The sequence below is a fragment of the Mobula hypostoma genome, chromosome 17 (genome assembly GCF_963921235.1).
Source record: "Mobula hypostoma chromosome 17, sMobHyp1.1, whole genome shotgun sequence".
Lineage (NCBI taxonomy): Eukaryota > Metazoa > Chordata > Chondrichthyes > Myliobatiformes > Myliobatidae > Mobula > Mobula hypostoma.
The window spans coordinates 57,027,566-57,054,467 of NC_086113.1; the positions used below are offsets into that span (position 1 = coordinate 57,027,566).

The 26,902-nt window shown below is 40.6% G+C and overlaps 1 protein-coding gene across 9 annotated transcripts in view; it reads right to left on the reverse strand.

Moving 5' to 3' along the window:
* The window catches only part of LOC134358048 (ataxin-1-like), a 478,119-nt gene that overhangs the window by 323,194 nt on the left and 128,023 nt on the right, over positions 1-26,902 (reverse strand). For 5 of the 9 annotated variants that reach the window (XM_063069941.1, XM_063069934.1, XM_063069933.1 and 2 more), the window contains one exon: positions 13,435-13,511. The exons of 1 other annotated variant lie outside the window; for it this stretch is intronic. The gene's annotated coding sequence lies outside the window, so the exon portion shown is untranslated. Of the gene's footprint in view, positions 1-13,267; positions 13,402-13,434; positions 13,512-13,817; positions 13,984-14,050; positions 14,203-26,902 lie in introns of those variants that run through there. 3 more of the 9 variants (XM_063069939.1, XM_063069936.1, XM_063069940.1) reach the window with 3 other exon arrangements.

The following is a 26,902-nucleotide window of genomic DNA, read 5'->3' on the forward strand; positions in this document are numbered from 1 at the left end:
GCTATTCAGGAATTTGGATCCACCAATACTATGCATCTACATAAGATTGTGAGTTTAATCACGTGATTGAAGCTACAATAATGACTGGTAACACTGTTGGTGAAAATGTCAGTTATCCCATCCGACCTACTTTTTCAATTCAAGCAATTTCAGGTGCCTGCTATGTGCATTTTCAAATACAATCACCAAAAGTTGTTACCTCTTAATCTCGAGACCCAGCCTGCACAGTAATTGTAAGGTTTTGAGAGCTGGAGATACAAATAATTTACACAAATGCTGGAGGAACTCAGTAGTCAACATTTTTGGACTGAGACCCTTCTTCAGAATTAAGTTCTTCCAGCATTTTCTGTGTGCTGCTTTGGATTTCCAGCATCTGCAGACTTCCTCATATTTATTAAAATAATTTATATGTTTTTATACTGTTTTTAAAAAAAATCTTGTATTCTGAGGTACTTCGCTATTGAAATCAGCTAAATATACACATTGTGCAAAAGGTACAGATCTACTAAAAGATAAGCACATTAAATGCAATTCTTGCATATACATTTTCAGCATGCATGTCTTATTGATAATTTAGTTAAACCACATAATTTTAACCCCTTAAAGAATATATATAGATTTAATTTACAAAGTATGTTCTGAAGTCTGATTGCAGGGAAGTAAATATAAACATCCCAGCTGTTAGCATAATAACCAGAGCAATGCCAGGTATAACAGCTAGTTTCTAATAAACTCTCATTCCACAAAGAAAGGTGTCCATTTGTTAGCACTGAGCAATTTGCAACAATTTTCAATCTACTTTGACCTTCACAAATGCATACACTGCAGATAGTGAAATGATTAATATGCAAGTGCTCAAAAAACATCTGAGATATCAGCTTCTACTATCAAGATCTAAAGTTCATGGATATCAAATTAGAAGGTATTACCCAACCACTGAGAATCTAATTCAAAATTTGACTACAAAGGTATTTGCTCTCAACAACATGAAAGCATGAAATAGTAAAGGGTACAATGGACATTTGATAACAAGACTAGCCAAATCAAGAGTCTCTAACTCCAAAAATTGAAAGGCAATCAAGTTCAGTACAGGAAATAATTTGTGCCAACAGCTCAGATAAATTTGATTCCAGGAATGAAAGGGTTACCGTGTGAGGAATGTCTGGCAGCTCTTGGGCTGTATTCCCTGGAGTTTAGGAGAATGAGGAGGGATCTCAGAAGTTATTTCCCATGGTAGGGGAGTCTAGGACAAGAGGGCACAACTTCAAGATTGAAGGACGTCCTTTTAGAACTGAGATGCGGAGAAATTATTTTAGTCAGAAGGTGGTAAATCTGTGCAATTTGTTGTCACGAGCGGCTGTGGAGGCCAAGTCATTGAGTGTATTTAAGGCAGAGATAGATAGGTTCTTGATTAGCCAGGGCATCAAAGGATATGGGGTGAAAACAGCGGGGTGGGGATAAATAGAAGAAGTGGATCAGCCCATGATTGAATGGTGGAGCAGACAATAGACAACAGACAATAGGTGCAGGAGTAGGCCATTCGGCCCTTCGAGCCAGCACCGCCATTCACTGTGATCATGGCTGATCAGCCACAATCAGTATCCAGTTCCTGCCTTATCCCCATAACCTTTGATTCCGTTATCTTTAAGAGCTCTATCAATCTCTTTCTTGAAATCATCCAGAGACTTGGCCTCCACAGCCTTCTGGGGCAGAGCATTCCATATATCCACCACTCTCTGGGTGAAAAAGTTTTTCCTCAACTCCGTTCTAAATGGCCTACCCCTAATTCTTAAACTGTGGCCTCTGGTTCTGGACTCACCCATCAGCAGGAACATGCTTCCTGCCTCCAGCGTGTCCAATCCCTTAATAATCTTATATGCTTCAATAAGATCCCCTCTCAGCCTTCTAAATTCCAGAGTATACAAGCTCAGTCACTCCAATCTTTCGACATAAGACAGTCCCGCCATCCCGGGAATTAACCTTGTGAACCTATGCTGCACTCCCTCAATAGCAAGAATGTCCTTCCTCAAATTTGGAGACCAAAAGTGCACACAGTACTCCAGGTGTGGTCTCACCAGGGCCCCGTACAGCTGCAGAAGGACCTCTTTGCTTTTATACTCAATTCCCCTCATTATGAAGGCCAGCATGCCATTAGGTTTCTTCACTGCCTGCTGTACTTGCATGTTTGCTTTCAGTGACTGATGTACAAGAACACCTAGATCTCGTTGTGCTTCCCCTTTTCCTAACTTGACTCCATTTAGATAATAATCTGCCTTCCTGTTCTTACCACCAAAGTGGATAACCTCATATTTATCCACATTAAACTGCATCTGCCATGCATTTGCCCACTCACCTAGCCTGTCCAAGTCACCCTGCATCCTCATAACATCCTCCTCACATTTCACACTGCCACCCAGCTTTGTGTCATCGGCAAATTTGCTAATGTTACTTTTAATTCCCTCATCTAAATCATTAATATATATTGTAAACAGCTGCGGTCCCAGCACTGAACCCTGCGATACCCCACTGGTCACCACCTGCCATTCCGAAAGGGACCCATTAATCACTACTCTTTGTTTTCTGTCAGCCAGCCAATTTTCAATCAATGTCAGTACTCTGCTCCCAATACCATGTGCCCTAATTTTGCCCACTAATCTCCTATGTGGGACTTTATCAAAGGCTTTCTGAAAGTCCAGGTACACTACATCCACTGGCTCTCCCTTGTCCATTTTCATAGTTACATCCTCAAAAAATTCCACAAGATTAGTCAAGCACGGTTTCCCCTTCGTAAATCCATGCTGACTCAGACCAATCCTGTTACTACTATTCAGATGTGTCCTAATTTCATCTTTTATAATTGACTCCAGCATCTTTCCCACCACCAACATCAGGCTAACCAGTCTATAATTCCCCCTTTTCTCTCTTCCTCCCTTCTTGAAGAGAGGGACAACATTACCCACCCTCCAATCCACAGGAACTGATCCTGAATCTATAGAACATTGGAAAATGATTACCAATGCGTCCACGATTTCTAAAGCCACCTCCTTAAGTACCCTGGGATGCAGACCATCAGGTCCTGGGGACTTATCAGCCTTCAGACCCAACAGCCTATCCAACACCATTTCCTGCCTAATATAAATTTCCTTCAACTCATCCATTACCCTAGGTCCTTTGGCCACTATTACATCTGGGAGATTGTTTATGTCTTCCCTAGTGAAGACAGATCCAAAGTACCTGTTCAACTCATCTGCCATTTCCTTGTTCCCCATAATAAATTCACCTGCTTCTGGCTTCAAGGGCCCAATTTTGGTCTTAACTATTTTTTTCCTTTTCACATACCTAAAAAAGCTTTTACTATCCTCCTTTATATTCCTGGCTAGTTTACCTTCGTACCTCATTTTTTCTCCACGTATTGCCTTTTTAGTTACCTTCTGTTTCTCTTTAAAAGTTTCCCAATCCTCCGTCTTCCCACTCGTCTTTGCTATGTTATACTTCTTCTCTTGTATTTTTATACTGTCCATTACTTCCCTTGTCAGCCACGGCCTCCCCTTACTCCCCTTAGGATCCTTCTTCCTCTTTGGAACGAACTGATCCTGCACCTTCCGCATTATTCCCAGAAACTCTTGCCATTGCTTTTCCACTGTCATCCCTGCTAGGGTATTGTTCCATTGAACTTTGGCCAGCTCCTCCCTCATAGCACCATAGTTCCCTTTGTTCAACTGTAATACTGACACTTCCGAGTTTCCCTTCTCCCTCTCAAATTGTAGATTAAAACTTATCATATTATGGCCACTACCTCCTAATGGCTCCTTTACCTCAAATCCCTGATCAAATCCGGTTCATTGCACAACACTAAATCTAGAATTGTGTTCTCTCTGGTAGGCTCCAGTACAAGCTATTCTAAGAATCCGTCTCAGAGGGACTCCACAAACTCCCTTTCTTGGGGTCCAGTACCAACCTGATTCCTCCAGTCTACCTGCATGTTGAAATCCTCATAACAACTGTAGCATTACCTTTGCGACATGCCAATTTTAACTCTTGATTCAACTTACACCCTACATCCAGACTACTGTTTGGGGGCCTATAGATAACTCCCATTAGGGTCTATCTACCCTTAGAATTTCTCAGTTCTATCCATACTGGCTCTACGTCTCCTGATTCTATGTCCCCCCTCGCAAGGGACTGAATATCATTCCTCACCAACAGAGCCACCCCACCCCCTCTGCCCATCAGTCTGTCCTTTCGATAGGACGTATACCCTTGAATATTCATTTCCCAGGCCCTGTCCACTTGAAGCTATGTCTCTGTTATTCTCACAACATCATACTTACCAATTTCCAACTGTGCCCTACCGGGCCGAATGACCTGCTTTCTGCTTCAATATCTTATAGTCTTATGATCTATTCTACAGATTTATACGTCAAATAAGGTATTAGTACATGCCGAGTACTGATATGGGTGGAGTAGATAGATAATGGACTCAGCTTGGCTGGAAGCAATGGGCAGCAAAGTAAACACCATATGGAAGGGAGTTGTCCAAGGTTCCCAAAGGAGTTTCTCCTGAATAGGAAAGTATTGCTGCAGTTGTACATGACATTGGTAAGGCTAATTATTATGACATAATTTTTTACCCAGATGGAACAATCAGTATTGTTTAAAACTTCTATCTTTGTACTACATCATATTGAGAGAAGCACCTTTTTTCCATTCTACGCTAACTTTCCCAAATTTCAAATTCCTACTGTTCAATTTACATTTTGCAGAAGTAACATTGTATTCTGTAGTGACTTCTGTTTGATCACTACACACTGTACCATAAGTAGTGCTGTTTTCACACATTTCATGAGGTGACATACCAGCATTTGAATTTCAGAAGAAATATAAAGAAATAAAATTTCCCTGATACTCTTGCCAACATTTAATCCTCCAAGATATAACTTTTTGCAAGGCACTTCAAAAATGCAAATTCTTTTCTTACTTTGATCTCAAAAGGTCATCTACTGGGATATCTGCAGATTTTGGAATCCAAAATCAAGAGTTATAAATATAAAATAGCCACAAATGAACCAAAAATGGAATGAAAAAATTACTCAGAACAAATAAGAAATGGAAACAGATGCAGACCATTCAGCTTTCATGCCTACTACTTCATTGAGAACGCAGCTGATCTTTTACCTCAGCACCATTTTCTGCACTCATCTTTGATTCCTGTAATATGTAAATTGATCTCTGCCTTAAATACATTCACAACCTGAATCCTCACAGCCTTCTTGGGATGAGAGGTCCGTAGACTCACTAGTTGTTGGGTAAGAAGTTTCTTTCTGTCTCAACAGAGAAGCCAGGCAAAACATCAATGCTGCGCGCGTGTGCGCGCGCGCGCACACACACACACACACACACACACACACACACACTTCTCTGCAACTTAAAACTGATCTGTTTTTCTCCCTTTCTGATGAAGAATCTTCAACTTTCTAATGCTGCATGACCCACTGAGCACTTCCAGTACTTTCTGTTTTCTGTTCCAGATTTTCAAAAGCTTTTCCTTTAATTTCAACTCTACATCTATACTGTACAGCCCTGTATAAATCTGGAACTTTTCCACAAAATCATCACTCATTCTTCCAAACTTAAGAATAAACATGCCCAGTCTGCTTCCTAGAAATCGATCTGATGAACCATAAGTACAGTACTCTGCAAAAGTCTTAGGCACCCTAGATTTTTCTTCAGTATGTGTGTCACAAGAAAAGAGCAAGTTTTATATTTCCAAACATTCATTTTCCAAAAAATTCATTGTTACAGCGAATTTTTTTTTGTATTCTGTTAAAGAAAGTAACATGTTAAGTAATAGACCATTTTTCAAATAAAAACTTGATTACTTTGTAGGTCTATAGCCCAGTGTATGATTAAACAAAGATAACAAACAGATCAATAACAAAGAGTTGAATGAACTGAACTGATGAACTGAAACAGAAACAAGCATAGAAGGAATCAAACTGGGTGAAGGACAACCAAACTAGAAGGTGAGGGTCTAGCAGATGTGACAGTTTAACCTTCAAATCATCAATTCTTACACCATGGCGAAAGTGAGCACAGCAACAGGACACAAGGTGTCATCCTGCATCAGCAATTTTGCAGCAAACAGGAGTTTCAAGATGTGCTGAGCAAACTTGTCTGAAGAAGCATAACGAAACAGGCAAGGTTGTGGACCAGAAACACAATGGTTGGCCATGGAAGCTGACTGCAGCAGATGAGAGATACATCAAACTGATGTCTGATCAGTCCCAACTTAATTCTGCAGCAGGACAATGGCCAAGGTCATGAAGAACTACCTTTACCGAAAAGAACGAGGAGCTCTGCACAGATGATATGGCCTCCACAGAGTTCTGAGCTCAACGATGTCTGGGATCCATCAAAGATCCTCACCATCCAGGCCATGCTCACTTTAAGGACTCCTTATCATGTTATTTCATACTCGCTATTTATTGCTGTCTATTGCTATTTATTTATATTTTCATTTGTACAAATGTTGTTCATTGATCCTGTTTACAGTTACTGCTCTGTAGATTTGCTCAGTATGCCCACAAAAGAATCTCAGTGCTGTATATGGTGACATGTATGTACTCTGATAATTTTTACTTTGAATTTTGATATTAGCTATTTTCCTACAACACTACATTTACTACAACAAAATTAAACTACCTATAATTTTCATAGTTTCCCACTCCCCCACTTAAACAATGGAGCAATAATGCTCTCTATACTCAATGCTTACTACATACATTTCAAGTACTGAAATATTGAGAAATCAATTAAAATGAAATACCAATAAACTTTAAAGATGTTCAGAATGATACCATTCAATAGACTGATCTATTCTAAACTTCAGGTATACAAACATGCTCATTGTTGCATACTAAATTCCTTTCGATTTTAAAAACATAAATCACTGAAGATAGTCAAACTAATTGATTTAACTAGATAACAATTTTGTGCATCATATCAGATTCTGAAATTTGAAACTCAATTTGGTTTTGTCAGTCTTCATTGTAGTGGAAGAATAACTTGCACTCAAATTAAAGTTCAAAGTTGAAGAGAATCCAATTTGAAAGTACACATACAGGTGCTAACAAAATTAAGGGTTCTTTATCCGAATGCAAAAAAAACTGAATTGACACATTTAAGAATAAACTGGGTTGACCTAATCACAACAAAAACAGCTGCTAGGTGGTCAAAGCTGGAAAATGAATTCTCCAGAGAATGTGACATTTCAGAACACTATAAATAGGAGAGTAGGTCATTCGGCCCCCATGAATCTTCCAGCATTCAGTAAGATCATGGCAGATCTCTTAGCTCAGTGGCACTTTCCTGTACTAATTTCATATCCCTTGGTATCTAAAAATCTATCAGTCTCCAATTTGAATATACTAATCAACTGTGCTCCAACCCTCTTGGGCAAGCTTTCCAAGATTCTGAGTGAAGGAATATTTATATTTGTTTTATTTCATTTAAAGGACATAAGCTACACAAGCTAAGCCAGCTTCTTCCCCCAGATGAACTTATTATTACCCTGCTACCACTCAGCATACACGTACATTTTGTCTAAATGCCCTGTCATACCCCCCTAACTCACAGACACACTCAAATCCCTGACTGCCATACCCCACCAACTCACATACCCAAATCCCTGAATGCCCTGCCATACCCCAACTCACATACACACTCAAATCCCTGAGTTCCCTGCCATCACCCCCTACTCACAGACACAGTCAAATCCCTGAATTCCCTGCCATACCCCAACTCACAGACACTCAAATCCCTGAATTCCCTGCCATACCCCCCCAACTCACAGACACACTCAAATCCCTGACTGCCATACCCCCCCAACTCATACTCAAATCTCTGAATTCCCTGCCATACCCCAACTCACATACTCAAATTTCTGAATTCCCCGCCATACCCCCCCAACTCACAGACACACTCAAATCCCTGAATTCCCTGCCATACCCCCTCAACTCACAGACACAATCTAATCCCTGACTGCCGTACCCCCTCAACTCATATACTCAAGTCCCTGAATTCCCTGCCATACCCCCAACTCAGTCACACTCAATTCCCTGAATTCCCTGCCATGCCCCCCCAACTCACAGACACATTCTAATCCCTGACTGCTGTACCCCCCCCCAATTCACATACTCAAGTCCCTGAATTCCCTGCCATACCCCCAACTCAGTCACACTCAATTCCCTGAATTCCCTGTCATACCTACCAAGACCCCGCCAAATTCTCAGACACACTCTAATCCTGCACCGGTCACTTTCCCATCTTTTCTTGCTGCTGTTTCAAATAGTTATACTATTAATATTATTATAATAGTGCTGGAAAGATTACACTGTCTTACATAAACATGCACCTCACACTTTATGTCAATCTTCAGGCCGGGCCGCTCAGGGACTTGAGCTAATATTATTTTGTGACTGTATGTGCTTGATCATAACCATATGTGCTGTGTGTGATTATATGTACTGTGTCTTGCAACTTGGCCCCAGAGGAAACATTTAGCTATATACACGTGTATGGTTGAATGACAATAAACTGAAACTTAATTACCAATCACTAATTACTCGAGAAGGACATAGGCTTGGAAGGTGCTGTCAAAGGAATCTTGGCAAGCTGCTGCAATGCATCTGTGAACGACGCAAGCTAACGCTCCTGTGCAGTGAGTGAACGGTTATGGGTGGGCTGTTACCAAGTGGGCTGCTATGCCCTGTATGAGTGTTGCTGCAGCTGTACTCATTCAGGAAAATGAAGAGTATTTCATCACAACCCTGGCTTGAGCCTAAGATGGTGGGCAGGTTTTGGGAGTTACTCACCACAGAATTCCTACCCCCTGACCTGCTCTCACAGCCGCACATTGTACGAGACTACTCCAGTTCAGTTACTCACAATATAGTGATGGTAATGAACTGAATGACAGGGGGCGATAGCTGGATATCCTCATTGCCCAAATGGCTAACCCTTTATTTAGAGACCAGTGATCCTTGACTCAAAATGGCGAAGACAAGAGAAACATCTACTCTGCATCTACCCTGTTAATTCCTGTGAGAATGTTGTACATTTCAATGACAGCATTCCCTTCTCAGTGCAAGAGAGAAAAGGTACATCTACTGAATTTCTCCTGTACAGCAAACTTAGTTCCCCAAAAATTAATCTGCTGAGTCCTTGCTGTACTCCCTCCACCACGTATATCCCACTTTAAGTGACAAGATCAGATCTGTACACAGTATTCCAAATATTATCTCAGCAGACCTCTAGATAATTGAAGCAAACCATCTGTATTTTTTTTATTGAACCTTCTTACTAGTAAGGCCAATATGCTATTGACCCTAATTGCTTTTGAACTCTATGTTAACTTTCAGGACACTCAAGTCCTCCTGAACACCAACATCTTTCAATCTCTTATCAGGAGGCTTTCAGTTACAAATTATGGAAATTGTAATTAAAATTTCAGACAAAGTTTACTGTTGAATATTAAACCTTTTTAGAATCACACATCAGAAATAAAAGATCAAAATTCTACAAATTAACCTGTGGAAATTCAATGCTATGTAAAAGCAAGCAGAGTCCCTCCCTTAACCCCCACGGCAGACATTAAGTTCTTGATGACATGTTGTGACAAGGTCACAGGGAAATGCACATCAACGCATAAAATTTGTATCTGTTTAAACAATGACCATTTAGGTCAATCTAAGTGAGAGAATGTACCTCAGCAAGGAGTGGAAGAGGAAAGGGGGATCTTTGTTCTGGTAGTTAGATAATATACTTGCCGAGCTACTTTAATTCCACTCAGTAGATTTACATTAGCACTTCCCATCTTCTCTGAATGAAAGCCCAATTTATTCACATCAATAAAATATGCATCCCTCAAAACTTTAGTATTTATCATTGGTTGTTTGGTGAAGGGGACAGGGCAGAGATATCAAAGGGATTACATGATATCAATGTATGTACCACTTTGATGCAAGTTGTAAATTTAATTTAAAAAAAACAAATGATTAAAAACTTCATATCACCAAAAAGACTGAAGTTTTATAGTACCTGCATCTTAACCTGTCTTCCACATAAAATTAGTCAATTGAACTCTGCTGCGATACACTCATAATAAAACTATGCCGTATACATAACAATAGAGCACAACCTAATTAAGAACAGACATTTCAAAAATTTTAAAAATCTTATTTCAGAACTCAAATTTATGGGATCTAGTTTGTTTCTAATTCAACTTACTGCTATAGAGGGTTAAAGGTTTTCATAGTTTAAGTAGCCTGTAGCTCGCAAGAACAGCATGCATAAATGTATGAGAAATTGTAGAAATGTCAGTACCACATCATTGCTCTGTAAAACTGACAGCAAGTTCTGTGCACATGCACAACTAAACTCTTGCATGCACAAGCATGTGCAATCAATACCTTAAAACAACATGAAAATTTCATTTTTTTAAAAAAAAATAGCAGTAGGGAGAATCTGCTCCAATTTCTTAATTGCCAATCCACCCACCACAGACCCAACCATCCATTTTGGAGACAATACACGGCCAGCAGCACATGAGGGATATCCTTAATCGCATTGTATGATAGCACCACCATGCTAAATAGGTTAGATTCAGAATGGATCCACTAGCTAAAAACAGGCGATCCAGGAGGTAGTGGTGCACTATGCAGCAGTTGCACTATCAGGCATCATTTAAAATTATATGCTTGCTACAACTCGGAATTGGAAACAAATAACAGAAGCTAAGGTAGAGCTGAGCAATCCCACAATCAATGGATCAATCAAAGCACTGCAAGCCTGCAACGTTCAGCCTGGAGCGATGGTGGACAAGGAGGAGTCTTCTTGAACAGTTATGGCTAAGTTCAGTAAATAAGCAAAAAAGACAAGATCAGAGCCAAAAATACCAACTCTATGACCCATCAAGATCTCACATTAACACTCCACTAGGAGAACCAAAAAGACTGAAGTTTAAGATTAACGGCACCCTAACTCGTTTTCCAGACATGATTAGTCCAACTGGTAGAACATATTTCTAAAGAATCCTAAACTTCACTGAAGGAACATTTAACAAAGATAACATCCACTTCCAGAACTTAAATTTAGTTATTCTTTTTTCCTATTCTGGTAGCAGTAATTCTATTTATTATTACGTGCCAGTATCAACCATACCGGAAATTAAATACTACTGTCAGGAACAAAGTTACATTTTCATAGTTTTGTATAATCATTATATGTGGCCAAGTGGTTAAGGCGTCGGTCTAGTGATCTGAAGGTCGCTAGCTCGAGCTTCAGCTGAGGAAGGCACTTAACCACACAATGCTCTGCGACGACACCGATGCCAAGCTGTATGGGTCATGAAGAGGGGAGACTTGCAGCATGGGCAACTGCCAGTCTTCCATACAACCTTGCCCAGGCCTCAGTCAACATCGAAAATCGATAGGCAGCCGAAGAATGACGTTAGATAAGATTATAAAATTAACTTTCTATTTCACATGGACATCAAAACATACAGTGAAATGGGTCATTTGTGTCAACAACCAACACTATCTGAGGATGTGCTGAGAGCAGCTGACAAGTACTGCATGCTTACAGTGTCAACATAGCATGCCCACAACTAACGAATCCATGTCTTAGGTACGTGGGAGGAAACCAGAGCACCCAGGGAAAGCCACGCGGGCACAGGGAGAAATGTGGGAATTCAACCACAAATCACATTGTGGGTACATGGATGCCCATGCTCTGTAAGATTGACAGAAAGGATTCTTGAATCGACTCAATCTATTCCATTTCTTACCAAGAAGTGGTCCAGCAATATTCCACTTGTAGAAGTGAAAGCAGTCTACAAAACAAGCCATGAATAGCTAAGCTATTTGAGTAAAGTTTAACCATAAGAGAAAAACGTGGAAAATGGTCAGAGTTATATCCTGCATCAAAAGATAGAACAGATATCACCTTTCAGTTCATCTTCAATGTCAACAAATTAATACTGTTCAGGATCTGCCGAGACCATTTGCCTCCAGCCTCCTTAAGCCCAAATCTAAAGGGCTGAATTCCAGAGGCATATTGACAGTGACAACCTTTGGCAGAGCATGTGGCACCAAGGAGGCCTGGAAAAACAGCTAATGAGAACAAGGAAATATAAAAATTTGCCACCAGCTGGATCATAGCCAACAAAAATAAGACAGACTGTGTTGTGGCCAACTCCTCTCAGTCACAGGGCATCTTTGCATGAGCTCTCCAACATCTGCACACATTGCTCAATTCCATTTGCAATTCCAAAGATGATCCATAGTCTTGGAAAATAGCTTATAATAGTTAGACAATGCATAAACAATAGCAAGAAATGTGTGTCACAAAGCACTATGCAATGACCAACTCCAGTAAGAGAGAACTTAATCTCTTTGCTTTGATATGAGCAACATCAGCAATCCAGGCATTATAACTGACAAGAAACTTAACTGGTCCTGGTACATAAAAATTGTAGAAAGTTATTTTGCTAAACACAACTCACCAACAAACTCCACAAAGCCTTCTCAACTTGCACAAGGTGTAAGTATAAAGAGCATAACAAATTTTCTCCGTTGCCTAGAATAGTGATGAAGTAGCTCGATTTAACTAAGGCACAGCAGCCCACTTGAGCAACACTACTCCATTCATTACCCTGAACCACGGTGCGGACCAACAACAATGCACACAGCAACAACTTGCCTAAGATTTCTCCCAAACTCACTTCACTCTGCAGGAACATGAATACTTGGGAGTATAGTCTCCTCCAGTTCCACTACCAGCTACCCTCCTGACTTAAATTGTTAATAGCCTTCTACTCCCCAGTCACTCCGTCAAAATCTCGAAGTTCTCTATTTAACAGCTCCACTGTTTGTTTACTCTACAAGCTTCACAGACTGTCACTGCACCATGTATGTGGCAATATACTAAGTCTGCAGTTAATCAAGACGCCAGCTCAAACCCTCTCAAGGACGTCCAGATGAACTTGCCAGTACTGCCCACATCACACAAATGAATTAAAAGCCACTTACTGTGACAGAAAACGAAAATGATAGGCAACAACCAATCAACTGTTGCACAACCGTACACAAGACGATCTTTTGCACGGAAACCTGCTCCTACTTCGTAAAGGAATTATTTCTAAGCATAAACGCACAACTGAGTTAAATACACAGGAAAAGCAGAGCGATCGATCTAATATCACCCTCACCCAGAGACTAGTAAATTGTTTTGTTGCTCAGTAGGAACTCCGCGTGCAAATTGCAACACCCATGGCATTCCACGGCAGGACCGCAAATCAACCTCCTCTCGGAGCCGTTACAATTTGCGAAGCCTCCACTGCGGAAACAGTGACAAGCGACGTTTTGTTTCCCTTACCAGCCGCTGCTCGCCGGACCTGCCGCACACTCGGAGACTGTGTTGCTTAGAAAACGAGACAGGTTGTCGCCGGCAATCTGCAAACACAAGGCAATTAAAACAAAATAAAATTTAAAAAGAACAACAAAACAGGAGAATAATCCGGCGACAGCTCTAGGAGTTTCCCGTGACTTCCGCCGGGCCTGGGACGGCGGGAGGACCCGGCAACAGGCCCCGTTCTCCTGGCCAGGTTTCCACCCAGCTCCCGCTGCGGTTACACCCGGCGGGGCGAACGCTGACACCCGGGGCGCGATAGCGAAGCGACATGGCATGTAACACCGGCCCGATCCCCCAAGGAGGGAGCCAATCGCAGACAATGGTTGAGAGATTATAAGGACCGAAACCTTGGATCTCTCCCCCTATCCCGATGCCGCCGCCGCTTCCTGCTTCCCTGTGGGCCACCATCTTCCTGTGTGCACCGATCAATCGGCTCCGGGTGGAGTCCGGGCACCGGAACATGGCGCGCGGCCCCCGGTCAGGGGCGGGGGACAAAGCGGCCTGGACACGGGTCGGGGCAGCGTTGTACGAAGAGAGGCCCAGGGGCTGACTGTTCAGGCGATGAAACAGGGTCTATCACCTGATGTAAGGAGACAAATCATTCCTGGAAGCGCACAGGAATCCTTTGCTGCAGATCAGAACTCGGCAGAGTACAAAAACAGTAATAGCCCAGTGACATTAGAACAAGACTCAACGAAGTATGGAAGCCGGCAATCTGTAAGGGCCACAGTGAATGAGGTAATTCCCCAGGAAGGTGGACTCAGAAAGAATGGAGCGTGATAGAGTGCACTCGATACAATGCAATAATCAGGGGAGCAGTCCCAGTGTAATGCACCGTGCTGAGATGCCCAATAGAATGTATAACGATAGGATGATCTCTACTCCTTCCTCTCTTTCTCTTCTCTCTCCCCCACCCCCCCGAAAACCCTAGGCAGGAAATTAGAGACGGGTGGAATATTTCTGGAACAGAGGATGGGAGTGGGAGCTATTCTTATAATTCATATAAAGTAGGAAGGTAAGATCAATTATCTTAAACGTATTGTTAACAAAAGCTTTCTCTCTCGCTCTCTGTCGAAAGTTAGTCAGGGCAGCCGAGACCAATCAGTTGATGTCACAAATTAATATCACAAGTTCAGTGATTTTTTTTTAAAATCACGTGCACTTTTCATGTAATAAAAACAGAATTACCATTATTGTGGGGAAATGCTTTCAGTAGTTTCATAGAAAAATAATCAACAATAACCCAAACAAAATAAAAACAAATTACAGGGTTGGCAGTATCTATGGAGAGGGAAACAGAATTGATGCTTCAGCCCATTGGCCTATCAACATTATTGATACTGCCTCATATTATAATATTTTAAGCACTTTAACTTTTTGTTTTAGTTATAAAGCAATAGAATCTCAAAAAATAACAATTTTTACCCTCCTACATTATTCAGTTATAGTATTTGTAAACTATAAACTTTGCCATTAATAGATTATAGTAATTCTCTAATTAAAATAAAGATATTAAATAATTTTAAATGGTTCTTTGAATCCTCAAATTGTATAACAGAACTATCCACATAATTACTCTATATAATTAATCTCATGAATGAAAATAATCAAGAAGAGATTATCTTGATTTAAAATGTTTATCAAATGTGAACAAACAATTCTATTAATATACAGAATTGTTTTATTTCTAACCATAAGTTTTATGCATTTCTCTGCTATATATATTTTTGAAATCTAATTTTAAATGCAAAAATGAAGTGAAAGTCATGGCAGAGATTGGTCTTAGTGTGGTAAACATACTACTTGTCGATTGTACATCTCAGCATCTTGCCTTTGAGTCAGAAGATTGAAGGTTCAAGAACAGCTTTGCAGCAGTCGATTTAAGCTGACGATGACATTTCATGTTCAGTCTCTGTATGATGTTTCAGGATGATGTAAATCTCCCCATAGTATTGTTCTGGGGAAGGACAGGGAGGTTTCTCTGAGGCCAATATCTATCGTTCCATCAATATTTCAGGCAAAAAAAGGATGAGGTCATTATCACACTGGGATATTTGTGGTGGCTTGTAATGCACAACAGTGATTGCTTCCTACTTTGCAACAGTGACTATACTTAAAATAATTTTATTTTCAGTGAAATAGCAAGGGATATCTTGAAAGGTACTGTATAATATTGGAGTGTTATCTCTGCTTTTATTTTGTGTCTGAAAATCTGATTTATCAAAGTAAAAAGAATAAGTTTCAGAAGTAGGACTCAACTTCCCTATGCAGACACCCTTCACAAAAGGGACCAATAACAAATTCTACTCCAAGTTTTGCTAGTACTCTCCACATGTTGAAGGATATTTGACTAGGAATTTCTTCACAACCTACTCTGATTCTGTTCTCACCCATCAATCTCCTGCAGACACTCAAGGTGAAAGTGAAATTAAGATCCATAAACCATATTCACTGGCCCAGGCACACTGAAACATCTACACATCCAACTCTGAGATAAAACACAGCAAAGATTTTGAATTGATTCTGAGACCATATATTTGATATACCTCATTAAAACACTAGGTGGTACCTTCATCCATTTATATATGGCTAAGTAATTTAATTGGTGTGTAAACAAGCACTAGAATGGCTTTGCATGGGGACCCTGCTGAGTTTACCTCGGTGCTGTAGTTACATAGAATTTGCATTTTCAACAGGCAAACGTTTGTGAATTCGAATATTGAACCCTCAGTACCATATGCGGTCTATCATTCACTGAAATAAGGCAAGTCCAGGATACACACTACCAGATATTCTCCACCAAAGGAGAAGGAATTGAATTTGGCCGCAGCTTGAGCACAGAGCTGCAAACTATTGCACCTGACAGATATCACCTGGAATGAGCCAGAGCTTCGAAATTTTAGATGATTGTGACCACTAAACCAATCCAAGGTCAAGCCTATTCCTGGAACTACCTGCAACAAATCTGTAACACTAGCTTTGATAGTCTTGGTGTCCAAATATATTCTTCATAAGATTGTTGCCAGGATACTGCTTAGATTTAGGACATTCAGGACAGAACCATTTCACTCCTCATTTTCTGACTCAAGCAAGAAAACCTATCCTACTGTTGCTAAACTTCTTGGAAGCCCAATGTATCACCACTAAAGCATCCTTACATTGTTACAAAACAGAATCCTCAAAAATAAACAACAGTCTCCGGAATTACTGCATCCCCAGAGTTCAGTGTTAAGCTGTCCCCTAAGTGAACCCCTTGTTAAGCTGGAAGTAAATTCATGAACACTAACTGATATAGATGGAGAACTTGTCCCAGATCCAATTTCTTTTGCAGGACTTAACACATATTAATTGCACATAAATTAATAAACTTGACAAAGCAGGGATCAAATGTTGTATTCACAATGATTGCACTTGCCCTTCTATGTTCTCCATGCTTAAGGTGCTTAATCATGATACACACTGGAAGGTTTGGCTGATCCCTTCAATCTTTTATCAATTTTAAACAGCAGTTGTGTTCTGTTGCATTTATGCACTATGCGATTAAATTTTTGGATCTGTGTGTTATAGGTGACAATAATCAACGAATACCAATAATAAAATGCAGATAAGTCCAATGGTTTGTACATATCCTTATATAAGTTATATTGCTCTTTTTCTAGAAGCTGTACATATTAACTGTTTTATCCTTTAGAATTAAAACTGGAATGTACCTCTTAGTTTATACACTGGAGGGTAATGGTTAATATAGGATAAATGTGTGATAAATTAATGGGAAATAAAAAAAGGAATATAGTAAAATGCTTATAGTAGTGTAAAGAAACTCCTCTCAGTGGCACTGTATGGCAAAAAGTTTTGTATATTAATTTTCAGAGTACAGTATTGTGACATCTGAAAGCAAAAGATCCATGCAGGAACATTAGCCTACACAAACTGCTAATTTTGTCAAGAATAGCTGGAACTTGCATTATTACTTGAACAAAATATGGGCTCTATTTACTCAGTAAAAATGATGACCTTCACAACAAGGACTTGCCATAAAATTTCTGAGTAATTATATCCATGTTTCACCTGTAAGTTTCATGTCACTGTCATTAACCCTGTGTTGTGAATAGCGGGAACCTAAGGCAGAGTATTAAGGCAAATTGAAGTAACCTATGGCAGAGTAGGCTTCTGTCATATCTCTTTGACCACATTCCCACTCCATCATGCAGGAGTTATTATAGCATTAGGACAAGAACTGTTAGGATGGGAAACGGCTTCTTCCCCCAAGCGATTGACTACTGAAACTTCCTGCCACCACCCAGGTCTGATCATGCATGAAGTGTTATACAATTTACTTTTTAACTTTTGTTGTAAATGAGTATTATTTGTAAATACACTGTACTTGTAATATTGTAATAAATGTGAAATTATCCACTTTGGTGGCAAAAATAGGAAAACAGATTATTATCTGAATGGTGGCCGATTAGGAAAAGGGGAGGTGCAACGAGACCTGGGTGTCATTATACACCAGTCATTGAAAGTGGGCATACAGGTACAGCAGGCGGTGAAAAAGGCAAATGGTATGCTGGCATTTATAGCGAGAGGATTCGAGCACAGGAGCAGGGAGGTACTACTGCAGTTGTACAAGGCCCTGGTGAGACCACACCTGGAGTATTGTGTGCAGTTTTGGTCCCCTAATCTGAGGAAAGACATCCTTGCCATAGAGGGAGTACAAAGAAGGTTCACCAGATTGATTCCTGGGATGGCAGGACTTTCATATGAAGAAAGACTGGATGAACTGGGCTTGTACTCGTTGGAATTTAGAAGATTGAGGGGGGATCTGATTGAAACGTATAAAATCCTAAAGGGATTGGACAGGCTAGATGCAGGAAGATTGTTCCCGATGTTGGGAAAGTCCAGAACAAGGGGTCACAGTTTGAGGATAAAGGGGAAGCCTTTTAGGACCGAGATTAGGAAAAACTTCTTCACACAGAGAGTGGTGAATCTGTGGAATTCTCTGCCAAAGGAAACTGTTGAGGCCAGTTCATTGGCTATATTTAAGAGGGAGTTAGATATGGCCCTTGTGGCTACGGGGATCAGGGGGTATGGAGGGAAGGCTGGGGCGGGGTTCTGAGTTGGATGATCAGCCATGATCATAATAAATGGCGGTGCAGGCTCGAAGGGCTGAATGGCCTACTCCTGCACCTATTTTCTATGTTTCTATTACAATGTGTGCTTTGTTTGTGAGATATATATGTTGTGCACCTTGGCCCAGAGGAACATTTGTTTGGTGGGATACATGAGTTCCATTGAATGACAATAAACTTGAACTTGATAAAATGACTGTCAATTATCTACCCTCAGAATTAAAATAAGCTACCTAAGATTCACAGCAATTTACATTGCTATTACAGTATTATGCAGGCAGTACTGCGGAAAGAGAAACAGACCAGAAGTTTTAGATCAAAGACCCTCTGAATGTTCCCAGCATTTTTAAAATTTCAGCTTCACAACATTTGAAAATACTTGATTTCCATGTTATTTTGACACCTGGATTAAGCCACCATTTCGTACTTATTATCAAAACAAATTTTAATTCCCTGCTAAGTAATGGCGACAGATTTACATTATCAAAAAAACAAAGTACAACAGCTCATAAGACTTCATGCAAGTAGCTGAAATAAACAACAGAATCAATGCTACTAGGTCATTACTGATTATCTACAAAAACTCCTTTTTATCTCTAGACATAAGTACCTGGTATCTTTGATGACCTTGACATCTTAGCCCACTCACAATGTAAGCTGAAATTACATTACTCTTGTGAAATATTTGGCATACCAAAGAATCTGGTAGTCACTTTACTAAACACAAAGGGATGTTTGACCTTGCTGACAAAGGAGATAACGACCAGAAAACACAAAATGCTTAAAGAATAAGTATTTTGGTTATTAATGCCGCCAATTTAAAGATACCATTGTCATCAGAGGCATGATGAGTATCTCCATCAGTCCCTAGCTCACATCATAATGTATATTCTCGGTGAGTTGGTACAACATTTCATTCGGTGAACTACATTGAATGGAGGAGATAAGCATATGCTGGAAGGGTGATATGTGATTATTCCCGCACAGAACCCTGCAGCAATGCTTAAAATCTTGCTTCTGTTTCGTAAACCGGTTTCAGCCATCAGAATGGTTACTAATTGTTCTAGCACATCAACCATGTGCTACTCGATAGCATCAGTTTAAGCTAATTAAACCAAGCCTGCACTACTAAAGGGGAGTGTCAAAAAAAATTGTTGCAGTCAAAACAGAAGTCTTTATAGCCTTCTGAGAGAGGAGCCATGCAGCTTTTCAAGTGTTGGAGCTAAGGCCTTTGATAATGTGGAGAGGAAATAGTTCTTCCAACCACAGGGAGCTAGGAGTCCCTCTGAGTGCTTTGGGAGTAGGAAGAAAAAAATATGGAGCTTAATCTGAGGATATTGATGTATACTGCAAAAAGTTCAGTGACCAAAATGAAGGTCAAGATCAGTGAGTGCATCTTCAAATACCAATTAGACAATAATTCTCACAACCCCGTTATCACCCAACTTGTAGAAATTCCCATCACTCGGGGACCTGGTCTTCCTTTCTCCCACCAGCTCTCAGCCTTACAGTCTGCAAACAAGACCAGCTGTTCAGATATACTCAAATGCAATATACAACACTCACTTAACACACTCTCTCTAAGATAAGATGACGGTGAACTAGGGCCACAGCAACAAGTGCAGCTGTAACATACTATTGTTCCTCTCCCAACTGGAAGTGAGACTATCAGAAGTAATTTTAGTGGATATATAGAGTTCTTGGCTGGTGGTAATGCTGAGGCCCATTAAGGTTGTTTATAGCAGTTCCCCCATCTGACCTACTTCTTCCTTCATCCAACAATAAATGGTGTTAGTGGGTCTTTCTCACATTCACCCACTTCTTTTTGCCTTGATATCTACTTCTGAATAGTCAAGAAACACAACCTGTTGCCTGCCCAGCAAGATAAGTGAAGACACTATGTCAGTCTAACTGGACGGTTCCCGGAGCAGACCGTCCAGTTCATCTGGCAAAATGCCTCATCACCAGATCTCACCAACAGGCACCAGGACCTCGCCTGGCTAGCGGTGAGAGGGGCCCTCCCAGTCAGATCCCTCCTGTACGCCTGGAACGTCGTCTCCACACCCCGAGGAGGACTGTAGTGAGGAGGAGTCTGTGACCCACCTCTTTGCACACTGTCAGTTCGCAGGGAGGGTGTGGAGGAGGATGGACGGGCTAGTGTCACGTTTCATCCCCAGCAGCTGCATAACAGAGGACTCTCTGATCTACGGGCTATTCCCGGGGATGCACACGGAGACCAACATCCAGTGCTGCTGGCAGATCATCAACTTGGTGAAAGACGCTCTTTGGTCGGCCTGAAACTTGATGATCTACCAGCACATGGAGATGTCCATGGGAGAATGCTGCCGATTGGCACATTCTCGGCTGCAGGAGTACGTGCTGAGGGACGCACTGAAACTTGGTGCAGCCACCGCAAGGGCCCGGTGGGGAAGGACCACTGTTTAGGGTTCTTCTCCCACAGGGACTATACTACTCAACAACAGTGTGGAAAGAGTAAACAAAAGAGCGCCACATGGGTGGCTAAAAGTGTGGAAATGTAAAGCCCGTAATAGAAATATCTGTGAAGGATTCAGAGTCATTGAATGGTTTATTGTATATAATTTTATTTTTGAATAAAGTATATTTTGAAATTTTAAAAAACTGTGTCAGTCTATCTAGCAGTTCCAGCCACTAGTCAGATAATGACAGTGAACATTCCATAGGAATCAGTCTGGAGATGTGATCATTCCCTGGTAATTTATCAGGCACAAGCAGCCTGCAGCAGAGCATCAGATTAACTGTATCTCAATCAATATTTAAATAAATAAATAGACATGCAGCAACAATCCAGGTTCTACACAAAACTCAACTTCTCCAGCATTAAAGGATTGACCAGTTCCATTGCAGCAGATGTAAGTCTAAATATTAAACAGTGCCCGACAGCTGATTTATCAGCACCCATTTCAGTAAATCCCAAACAAAAGTCGGTGTGCTGCCACAGAAGTAAATGGTTCTGTGAATCACTGTTCAAAGAGCTTGGAGAGCACAACACCCCAGTAATCTGCACTCCAGAATGCAGTGGTACCACCCTACGATGTGACAGTGGTTTCATGAAGCATAATATTGGTTTCCTCAATCAGGAGAAAAGCATTTGTGTTCTGGCAATTGTCATCCCACCAGTCTCTTGCTTTTTCTGTCTTTTGCTGAGCCAGACCAAACCACATCACTATTACTAAGAGTGCGGAGTTTGAAAACAAGCATTCTGGAGCTGCTCCAAGGTCATCTGCAGACTTCTACACTGAATGCTGTGCTGCAGTTACCAAGGAACACTCTGTAGCAGTACTGGGATGGGAAACAGTATACAGAAGGTGAGCACAAAGGCGATGCATCGGGTAATGAATTGATGGTTAGATGTATAAATCGGGTGCAGAATTTCAATGGTGTTGTTACTTTGTTACTCTGTCACCGTAGATGCTGTAATGATCAGTAACAAAGTGACGTTAAAACAGAAACCCAATGGAATGGAGAATTGGGATTATGATTGTTCAAAGGTTAGCCTGATCACCTTAATCCATGAATGGCCAGCATCAAAAGGTTCTCTGCTGTGCATGATCCCTGCCTCATTTCTCTTCATCCTCACCTTCCTACTCTTGCTGCAAATGTATAGACACTTATCAAATGCCATGTTAGGGCCAAATTTACAGACATCAGTAAATCCCATATAACAAGCAACACAGCCAAATTTTTCGGCTTTTATCACTTTACTTTCTGACTTGGTGGGTTGACATAGCAACAATAACAATTACGTTTATATAATGCCTCCAACATATTGGAGTGCCTTCTGGTGCATAACAGCCACACAATCAGTGATGTTTTGAAAGACAGCCACACAAAGATGTATCTGGGCAGATGATATAAGATGTGATCAAACGAATGGGTTTTAAAGAGTATCCTAAAGAGCAAGCTGGAAGGTTTGAGAGAACAAATTCTGTAGTTAATGATTTGGGAACTAAAAGGGCAGATACTTATGGTGGAGGGATTAAAATTAAGCATGAACTTGAAAGCCAAATTTGAAGAGCTTGGGAGATCTACAGTGTTCGTAGGACCAAAAGACATTGTAAAGAAAGTAGGGGATGTCACGGGGATTTACTCTTGCCACTCCTATAGAGCCTTGTTGAGTTGTGTGGGTGTTTGTGTCTGGCTGAGAAAGGGAAAGGCCACAAGCAATGGAAAGGGAAGCTGGAGTAAATGATTGTGTCATTAGTATGATAGCTTATTGTGCTTGAGAGCAGTATAATAGGTAAGAGTCAAGGTTTCACATAATATTATTTTACACAATCTTGAAATATTTATATAGCACTACTCCCAGCTGCTGGGGTAATCATTGCTACTGTACAACTCTGTGAGCACTTCCTTCCACCTCTTCATTTTAGCCTGGGTGTCTCTCTGTCAGTACCAGGCATTCCTGAGATTTGCCTCAGAGAAACTGGAGTCAAGCTCTCATGCAACACTTTATCAGACAGCAACAACAGTGTTGACACTTGGTGAAAAGCCTCTTTCAGGAGCACTGATGTTAATTAGTGATAGATTAAATTGTAGTAGGAATTCTGAGATCTGTGCAGATGGGTATCTCTGATATTAATCAGATTAAATCCTAGTAAGGATTCTGAGATGGGTATCTAAGGTACTCCTGCACATCTTCACTAGAATTGTGACTGGATCCTGTATCTAGGCTGCACAGATATGAGTAGATGCAGGGTAACTATGTTGTACGGGATAGCATTCTACCAACTTACCTACTTACTGCCCGTTACACCGCTGGCTCTTAGGGCCGCAGTGAAGGTCCTACATCTTTGTCTGTCCTTGGCCCTTGGCAGTGTTTCCTTCATTGTGCCAGCAAGGGCTTCCTTCATCTCAGTTTTCAATACCGTCAGCCATGCAAGTCTTGGGTGGAGACTCAGGAATACTGTCGCACACAGATATATGAGGATTGTTATTTCTATAACAGTTTTGTTTAACCAGTCAAGGTTGTTCACACTGAGCTGAACTCCCGAACTGGAGGATTGGTGGACTATTCTTAATCTGGCCTCTACCCTTTAATCTGTTTAACATGGGTGACCCAAAGCATAAGGCCCTGACTCCAGTCAGCATAGCTCTCCAAATTCCAAACCATGACAAGGTTGTGGTCCTCTTGGAAGACTCCTACCAAGGAGCAATACAATTTCTAGCCTAAGCTGTTCATGACTACTTGGAATGACAACCCACTACTAATGCCGTAGTTGCGGGAAAAAGGCATGCACTATATTAGCACAGTCTGTATGACTTAAGTATTCTTAGATGTGCAGGAAAACACCTTCTTGGTGCTACATATGCAAGGTGCAAGGCTCAGGTGTGCCAGAATTTCTGCAGGTCATACTGACATGTACCATGCAATGATTCTCATATGCATCAAATCAAAAGCAGCATTTGTATTCAGAGACATAGCCTCTGTCACTGCATTCAGTAAGGACTATTTTGATGGATGTTTAATTTTAAAAAAAATAAAAAAGGATGATTACAAAATGAGGAATAGGATGTCCTATCATCTTGCCCCACACTGACCTCCTTTGATCTTTGCCATTGCTGATGATTAAGGTTGAGGACCAGTATCTCATCATCCAACTTTGGACTAAACACCAAAATTAATAATTTCACAAAATAAGTATTTCCAGTATTCTTGTTTCAGACTTCCAGCATTAAGAATATTAATCTTTGGTATTTTAAAATAGCCATTCTGCTTCTCCACTTCCATCACCTGCAGTCTAGCTTACCTGTCCCATTACCATCCTTGATTAGTCAGCACTCTCACTTCCCTTGCCATGAAATCCCTCCAGCTTTCCATGTATGCCTCCCCTCTTGACAGTTACCTCCACCAGGTCATCATCCTGAAATATCATTTCTGATTCTCTTTCACAGAGGCTGCCTGACTGACTGAATTATTTCCAACATTTTCTGTTTTGTTTCTTTCTCACTCTTGAAAGATCCAGTCATTACAGCATCCAGCAATTGAGGAATACCTACTTGAAGGTTATTGTTGAGTTCTAAGACAAATACTGGATCTCCCCTAAGATTAAAGAACTTACCTATAATGCAAAATTGCTTATTCTTACACCAACACCTTTGATATAATTAAACTAAATAGTACCACATGATATGAAATAGTATTTTTACTGGAACTGAAGATATCAAATATGAATGGTATTTAATATGCAGCGATGTTTTCAGACTGCAATCTTCAGAAGGACAGGCTGAAAGTCTTTATGATGTGCTTACAGCGAGATTAAGTCATTGGCTCCGTTGACACTCCATACATGTATCAAATATTATTCTGGTCCATGCTTTTCAAAGTTTCTCCGCTCATTTTAATTAAATATCTGTTTGCTTTTTGTGCAAACCTAGTTGAATTCACATTAAGAGTTACAAGGTTTGTAATTCTAGTTTTACTCTGGGGTTGATTAAATGAAGACTAAGCCTGTCAGAGGTGCCATTGATCAGATAATACAAAGATTAAAATAGTTCCTCCCAATGTATTACTGCCTAAAGCAGAAAGCAAAAACCTTGACCAAACAAAAGCAGGCTGCTTCTTTCTGCTTCCTGTCCAACAATGCTACATCACTTTGAAGCAGAATCACTGAAAGCAATGACCATTCATTTATTATTTATGGGACATTGCTGCATGCAAAATGGTTGTCACATTGAAATGACTGATGGAAGATCGTCAGCAGGTTATAGAACAGTACAGGCCTTTCGGCCGACAATGTTGTGCTGATTTTTTTAATCTACTCCACTGTCAGTTTAACCCTTCCGTCCCACATAGACCATAATCCTTTATTTTTCTTTCAACCATGTGTCTAAGAATCTCTTAAATGTTCCTAATGTATCGAGTCAAGTCTATCGTCACTTAACTATATACACATGTATATAATGTATATAACCATTTTATGTATTTAGAAACAAGACAACTTTTCTTTGAATCAGGGTATAAAGCACAGTAGGATACATAACACACAACTTATGAAGATAAGGGTAAAATCTTAAGATGAATCACACATATCTAACAAACTAAAGTCCATTAATATTATATATTGTAATCAGCCGCTACCTTTATAATTTTGTCTGGAGCTTTTATCTGATCAAGCTCTCAACTCCATTTAATGAAGAGAAAGAACTATCACCCTTCTGTTCCAGCATGTCCAAATGGCTCATGGGCACACAACATGGCTACACAAAGCTCAAGTATCAATGGAAGCCAAATTTGACGTGTGACCCACATGGTGGTATTTGTACCATAGTTATTACTAACCTGTATATCGGGCATGAGGGATGGTTACTTATGCCATTAAGAAAGGTAGATCACATTTGCAAATAGTGTTCAATGCTAACTTCAAAACTGGACCTCAATGATTCATGGAGCATTCAGTGTTTGACAGCAGTATGAACCGAAGTCCCTGAATGGTACATACTTTAAAGAAATCATTAATTCTAGATAATTTGCTGACTGAATTCCATAGAGCATTGGTTCAAGTAGTTTGAGGCCACCAAATGTCTTTGCAGTTCACAAAACCTGCAGGGCCTGGCGGGCCTTCTTAATTTTAAGGATACTCCAATACCCAAGTGCTCCTGGACATGAATGCTTTAGTAGTCACATCTCTGACTTAACATGGAAAGGGAATAAGGAAAGGGTTCATCGAACAGGAGAAGCCACCTGAAAATGGTGAAGCACAATAAACTTCACCAGTAGGAGGCTGCAAAAATTAACAGTGGCTATTAATTTCTAAATGGAGCTGGAAATAGAGCAGTATATACGAATTAACGTTTGCTTGTAGATCACAGTTACCCTATTCCAAAAGGGCTAACTACATCTCATTTTCCTTTGCAGTGGTACAACAGGTGGACCACTAGGCATAACTTCTCCAGGAAAATAGTCTTCCCGATGGAGAAGATGCTGAGAGAAGACATAATATGATTAGGAATAGTCAGCATGGCTTTGTCAAAGGCAGGTCGTGCCTTACGAGTCTGATTGAATTTTTTGAGGATGTGACTAAACGCATTGATGAAGGTAAAGCAGTAGATGTAGTATATATGGATTTTAGCAAGGCATTTGATAAGGTACCCCACGCAAGGCTTATTGAGAATGTAAGGAGGCATGGGATCCAAGGGAACTTTGCTTTGTGGATCCAAAACTGGCTTGCCCACACAAGGCAGAGAGTGGTTGTAGACAGGTCATATTCTGCATGGAGGCCAGTGACCAGCAGTGTGCCTCAGGAATCTGTTCTGGGACCCCT